This window comes from Trichechus manatus, unplaced genomic scaffold (genome assembly GCF_000243295.1).
Source record: "Trichechus manatus latirostris isolate Lorelei unplaced genomic scaffold, TriManLat1.0 scaffold00026, whole genome shotgun sequence".
NCBI classification, from domain to species: domain Eukaryota; kingdom Metazoa; phylum Chordata; class Mammalia; order Sirenia; family Trichechidae; genus Trichechus; species Trichechus manatus.
Window position 1 is genome coordinate 4,411,933 of NW_004443962.1, and position 5,534 is coordinate 4,417,466.

Consider the following 5,534-nt stretch of genomic DNA (forward strand, 5'->3'; position numbering starts at 1 on the left):
CCCCCTATTTCCACTCCCCCGCCCCCTTCTCGCGATATCTAGGAAGAGAGCGGCGGGGCGGGGCGAGAACAAAGCCAACCTCCTCGCCCCGCCCCCTCCGGCCCTTTGCTCTTCTCGTCCGTCGTGGAGCGGCGCTGGGAGCGGAAGTAAGATCTCTTCCAGAACCTTCGGAGAGGTTCAGAGTTTGCTTCTGTACAAAGTTTTACAGCCGTACAGGCACCCTCACTCCCACCACCTTATGAGGTTGGTATTGTTATTTCTATTATACAGATTAGCAAACTAAGACTCAGGTGACGTCACTATCATAGATGTGAGGTGACTTTCAGAGAAATGATATATGTCACCTCTTTCTTTTTATATAACCTGCATAAAAAGTTCAACTCACTATTATGAAATCGTGGGGTATCAGCATTGAAATGGTCTTAGGGACCTGTTATGAAATCAGAATATTGCCTGTATGATATCATAGAATGTTGATATTGGATTAACCTCTTTTTACCATTGGAGAAGCTGAAAGATGCAGGGTGTTTTAGATATCTAAGTGCTTCTATAGCAGAAGTACCACAAGTGAGCGATTTTAACAAACAAATTTATTTTCTCACAGTTTAGGAGGCTAGACGTCCGAATTCAGGGCACCAGCTCTAGGGGAGGGCTTTCTCTCTCTGTCCACTCTTTTCTTGTCTCTTTTCAGCTTCTGTTCCTAGGTTCCTGGGTGATCTATCTGTGCTTCCTTGCTTCTGTGCCTAATCTGCTCTTTTTGTATCTCAAAAGTGATATAAGACACACCCTACATTGATATGGCCTCATTAACATAACAAAGAAAACTCTATTCCCAAGTAGAATTACATCCACAGGTATAGAAATTAGGATTTACAACACATGTTTTGGGGAGACACAGTTCAATCCATAACAGGGAAAGCGACCCGACCACTGCCACACAGCTCATCCACAGCATGTGGATGGTCACAGAAAATGGAGACTTGTGACTTCTAGTTTAATGTTTCTCCATATTATCACATTTCCTCTCTGTTGGTGATCTTGTGGATAGTATTGCTGGCAGAAGTTTCTAGAATTGTGATTTATAATTTGTCTCCCCCCTAAAACTACTGGGGGATTCACTTAAGATAACCAGCTGCCCAACACTGGCTGAAATAGACCAGGAACCTTAGGGACTGTCTAGGTCTTTGTGACAAGTCCAAAATGTAAAAACAAACACTTCACACATACCATCCTTTCCCCACCCCAAAGTATTTTGTGCCTGGGTATAAATGAAAGATCTGAGAGAGTACTTTGATAAGAGAGGAGAAAGCTTGAGGCTCTGGGGTGTCAGGATATGTGGGTGCCCACTTGGGGTACTATGGATGTTGTGAGGAGTAGAAGTGGGTTTAGTGGAGAAGAGGAAGAGTAGAAGTTTGAAGCCCTGGAAACAATCTCAGAGCTAAGCTGTATCTAAAGTCCAGAGCCAAGCTGGGGTCAGCAGAGATGGTGGTGTCCACTCCAGCCACCCTGCGTCTCTCCATGTAGTCCAGGACCAGGAGTTGTACAGATGGAAAAAGTGAAGATGTCAGCTATTGAGCAAGTTGCTCCCCCTCACTCACACCTCCAGCCCCCCAGTCTCTTATCACCAGGCTGTTTTCTGCCACCTTTTCCTAATCAGGCCTTTTCATCATCGTCCAGACAGGCCAGAGCAGAGCAGGCTGGGACACCCAAAACGGCCCCCTCCAGCTGGCCAAACCCACTATAAGGATTCACAGAGCACTGTAGCAATCCAGTCTTTCTTAGACAACCCCAGTGGCCAGGAGCCAGCCATTCCCCTAGTAGATCGTTTTATCTTTGGACAGCTCTGACTCAGAAAGTTTAGATTGAGCTAACACCTGGTTCCTAGCAACCTCACTCCACTGGTGTGTGTGTGTGTTGCGGAGGGTGCCCTGGGAAGAGAGGATGTGGATGGGGGGAAAGGGCTTTACCCTATCTTATACCTCTTCTCTCTGGCCCCAAGTCTCATCTGTCATAACACAATCTCTGTGACTTGGGGAGCAGTACTCTATTCTGTGTTCATAGGACTCTGCTCATCAGGAATGACCTCAGAACACTATCCTGTTCTCGTTGTCAAGCTCTAGCTGATAGCTGAGTTCCTGGCACAGAACATGGCCTCACTAAGGGAATGAATGCTGACTGGAGATAATGGACAGGGAAGTGAGCAGGAAGGGGGAGAGGGGAAATGGCTGTACCAGTTGTAGAGCTGAATGTGCTCCCCAGGGTTTTCCCTGTCCAGGCTAAAGTGGCTCCACAGCCACCCGAAGCACTTCCCTCTCCTGGCCCCACCTCTGTTGCCAGTCAGGTGTCCTGCATTCCCTCCTTCTTGCCTAGGCCCGGACTGCCACAATGCACCTGACCTCACACCCTGACAGTCCTGCGGAGCCGAGGGGGCGGAGAGAGGGTTCTCAATTGAAGGGGAAGCAGGATGGCCACCTCCCTTCCTGAGTCCCCTCACCCCTAGATTCCAGCACTGCATTACTGCTCCTGCCATGCCATGAGAAGCCCAGGTCGGCAGTGGTAATCCTATTTGCAAGGGAATGTGCAAAACTTCCCTGCATGTTTTAAATTATTGGGCAGATTTGCTTTGTTCCTGCTTGGGCCCAGCCATCACTGCCCTGAACCTAACTGTGACTGGGCCCTTAATTAAGCATTGCCTTGCTTTGAGACCCTTTAATGAGAAGGGCTACCACAGTATGACATGATGTGTTTTATTATAGTTAATAAAACCAAAAATATTGGAACAGAAGATGAGGAAGAGTTCTTTGAAGAAGGTTGAAAAAGTGTTCCCTTCAATAAAAAGTTAAACTTTTGCCTCTTGTATTATCTCTACCACTGCCAACTCCACTAAAAGTAAATGCATATGAAGAGGACGTCCTTAAAATTAAAAACAAAAAGAATGAAATATTCGTTTGGCCACAAGATTGTGAGTGCCAGTCCAGCTTCTCCTTACATTTTAGAATAGCTGAACCACTTGATTCCTCAGTGTGGCCCAGAGATTTCCAAATGCCTTTACAGAGCTCTCCTGTGCTTCTCCTGAGATACGCTCTATAGGAAGTCATCTGGACCAAATAGCCTAAGCACTGAGTTTGCTCCGTTTGTGTTACATTTCCTATGTGTTGAGAGTTTGGCTGCCAAGAGATAGATTGTAAATGGAATCTTCTATTCTGATTTCAGTTTCTGGAAGTAAGCTCAAGGCAAATCATATATTTAAAGACATATGCATATGTTTAAGGATTACCTGGCCATTATTTCTACTGTCTTTTTGAAGACTTCATCATGGTAGCCTGACCCAGTGCAACATACTAAGAGGAGAGAAGATACTTTTAATGTACGTCCTTAGGTGGCTGAGCCAGTTGGCGCCCTGTTAATTGGAACAGGCTACTGAGCCCAATACCACTTGGCTTCCCCACCAAGAACAGAGTTCCAAAACTACAAATAGCTTCGATGGCTGGCTCCACCCAACCTGCTAAAGTCATCAACTAAGATTCACGGAGCACGGAAATGGATAGTGCTTCTGCCCTCCCCTCTGGAAAAAAATACTCAAAGGTTGTGACTTAATGACCACTGAGTCAGCAGCAGCTCTTCACTTGCCAGGAATAGCACAGTCTTCTTTTCCTTTTCAGGTAATCCCTCCACAGGACAGGAAAGTCACCCATTTTGTAACACATGGAAGAAATTCATGATAGAAGGGGCAAGATTATTTAAACAAAATACAAAAAGCTTTTTTTTTTAAAGTGAGAGAAAGCCCAGGACAAAGAAATCATTTTCTGTTTAAAAAATGGTTTGAATCACAATTGTGAAACTCTCCACTGTTTCTCTTTTCTCCAGAGGTATCTACCAGAAGGTCCCTTAGCCTCACCACAAAAGCCTCCAGAGGTGCCAAACTTCTTTCTGAGGAGCCTCACAGAGCATATGCATACTTGTCAGGTATACGAGGTTTCCTTAGTTCCTTGATGTTTGCTGATCCTTTAAAACCTAGTGTCAAACCCAGGGAATCTAAAGAAGTACTTACTTTTTCAAAACCCATCAGACAAAAAACTGGAAAGGAAAAAAGGAGGCAGACTAGGTAGCGCTGAGAACTTTGGAACGGGAATCAGAAACATTAATTATGTTCTTGGCTAAGCTACTGACTGACTTGTGCGTGCCAGAAATCACTCAGTTTTTTCTGACTGTAAATTTTCCACGTCAGCTGATCTGGTTTATAAAATTTTTGCAAGAAGTAAGCAAAAGTGCCATGTAATGTAATTTTATTCTGTTACTTTTTTCCAAATTATAATGCCTTTTATTATTCTGTGAACTCATATTGTGATTAAACCAAACCCAAACTTGTAGCCATCAAATTGATTGCGACTCATTGCAACCCTATAGGACAAAATATAACTGCCCCATAGGGTTTCCAAGGAGTGGCTGGTGGACTCGAACTGCCCACCTTTTGGTTAGCGGCCGAGCTCTTAACCACTGCACCGCCAGGTCCCATATTGGGATAAGGAGTATAAAGTTTGATTCAGAGTACATGCAATACTGGTATAAAGTCATTGTTTACAGTAGGGAAACTTTTTAGTTTAAAGTTGTATTTATGCTGCCTTGAATTTGTCTTAAACTTCTCAAATGTATGTTGTTGTTAGGTGCCGTCGAGTTGGTTCCAACTCATAGCGACCCTATGTACAACAGAACGAAATGCTGCCTGGTCCTGGGCCATCCTCACAATTGTGGTGCTTGAGCCCATTGTTGCAGCCACTGTGTCAGTCCATCTAGCTGAAGGTCTTCCTCTTTTTCATTGATCCTCTACTTTACCAAGCATGAGGTCCTTCTCCAGGGACTGATCCCTCCTGATAACATGTCCCAAGTATGTGAAACGTAGTCTTGCCATCCTTGCTTCTAAGGAGCATTCTGGCTGTACCTCTTCTTTTGGCAGTCCATAGTATACTCAATATTCTTTGCCAACACCACAATTCAAAGGCATCAAATCATCTTTGGTCTTCCTCATTCATTGTCCAGCTTTCGCACGCATATGAGGCAATTGAAAACACCATAGCTTGGTTCAGGCGCACCTTAGTCCTCAAGGTGACGTCTTTGCGTTTCAACACTTAAAAGGTCTTTTGCAGCAGATTTGCCCAAGCAATGCGTCTTTTGATTTGTTGACTGCTGCTTCCATGGGTGTTGATTGTGGATCCAAGTAAAATGAAATCCTTGACAACTTCAGTTCTTTTCTCTGTATATCATGATGTTGCTTATCGATACAGTTGTGAGGATTTTTGTTTTCTTTATGTTGAGGTGTAGTCCATACTGAAGGCTGTGGTCTTTGATCTTCATCAGTAAGTGCTTCAAATCCTCTTCACTTTCAGCAAGAAAGGTTGTGTCATCTGCATAACACAGGTTGTTAATGAGTATTCCTCCAATCCTGATGTTCCATTATTCTTCATATAGTCCAGATTCTTGGATTATTTACTCAGCATACAGATTAAATAGGTATGGTAAAAGGATACAACCCTGAT

General features: G+C 44.2%; 1 long non-coding RNA gene across 3 annotated transcripts in view; it reads left to right on the plus strand.

The window, feature by feature from the left end:
* Nucleotides 1-876: 876 nt before the first annotated feature.
* LOC111820086 (uncharacterized) overlaps nt 877-5,534 on the plus strand; it is a 28,042-nt gene continuing 23,384 nt past the window's right edge. For all 3 annotated transcript variants that reach the window (XR_002823609.1, XR_002823608.1, XR_002823610.1), the window contains exon 1: nt 877-3,966. This is a non-coding gene — a long non-coding RNA (uncharacterized LOC111820086). The remainder of the gene's footprint in view (nt 3,967-5,534) is intronic.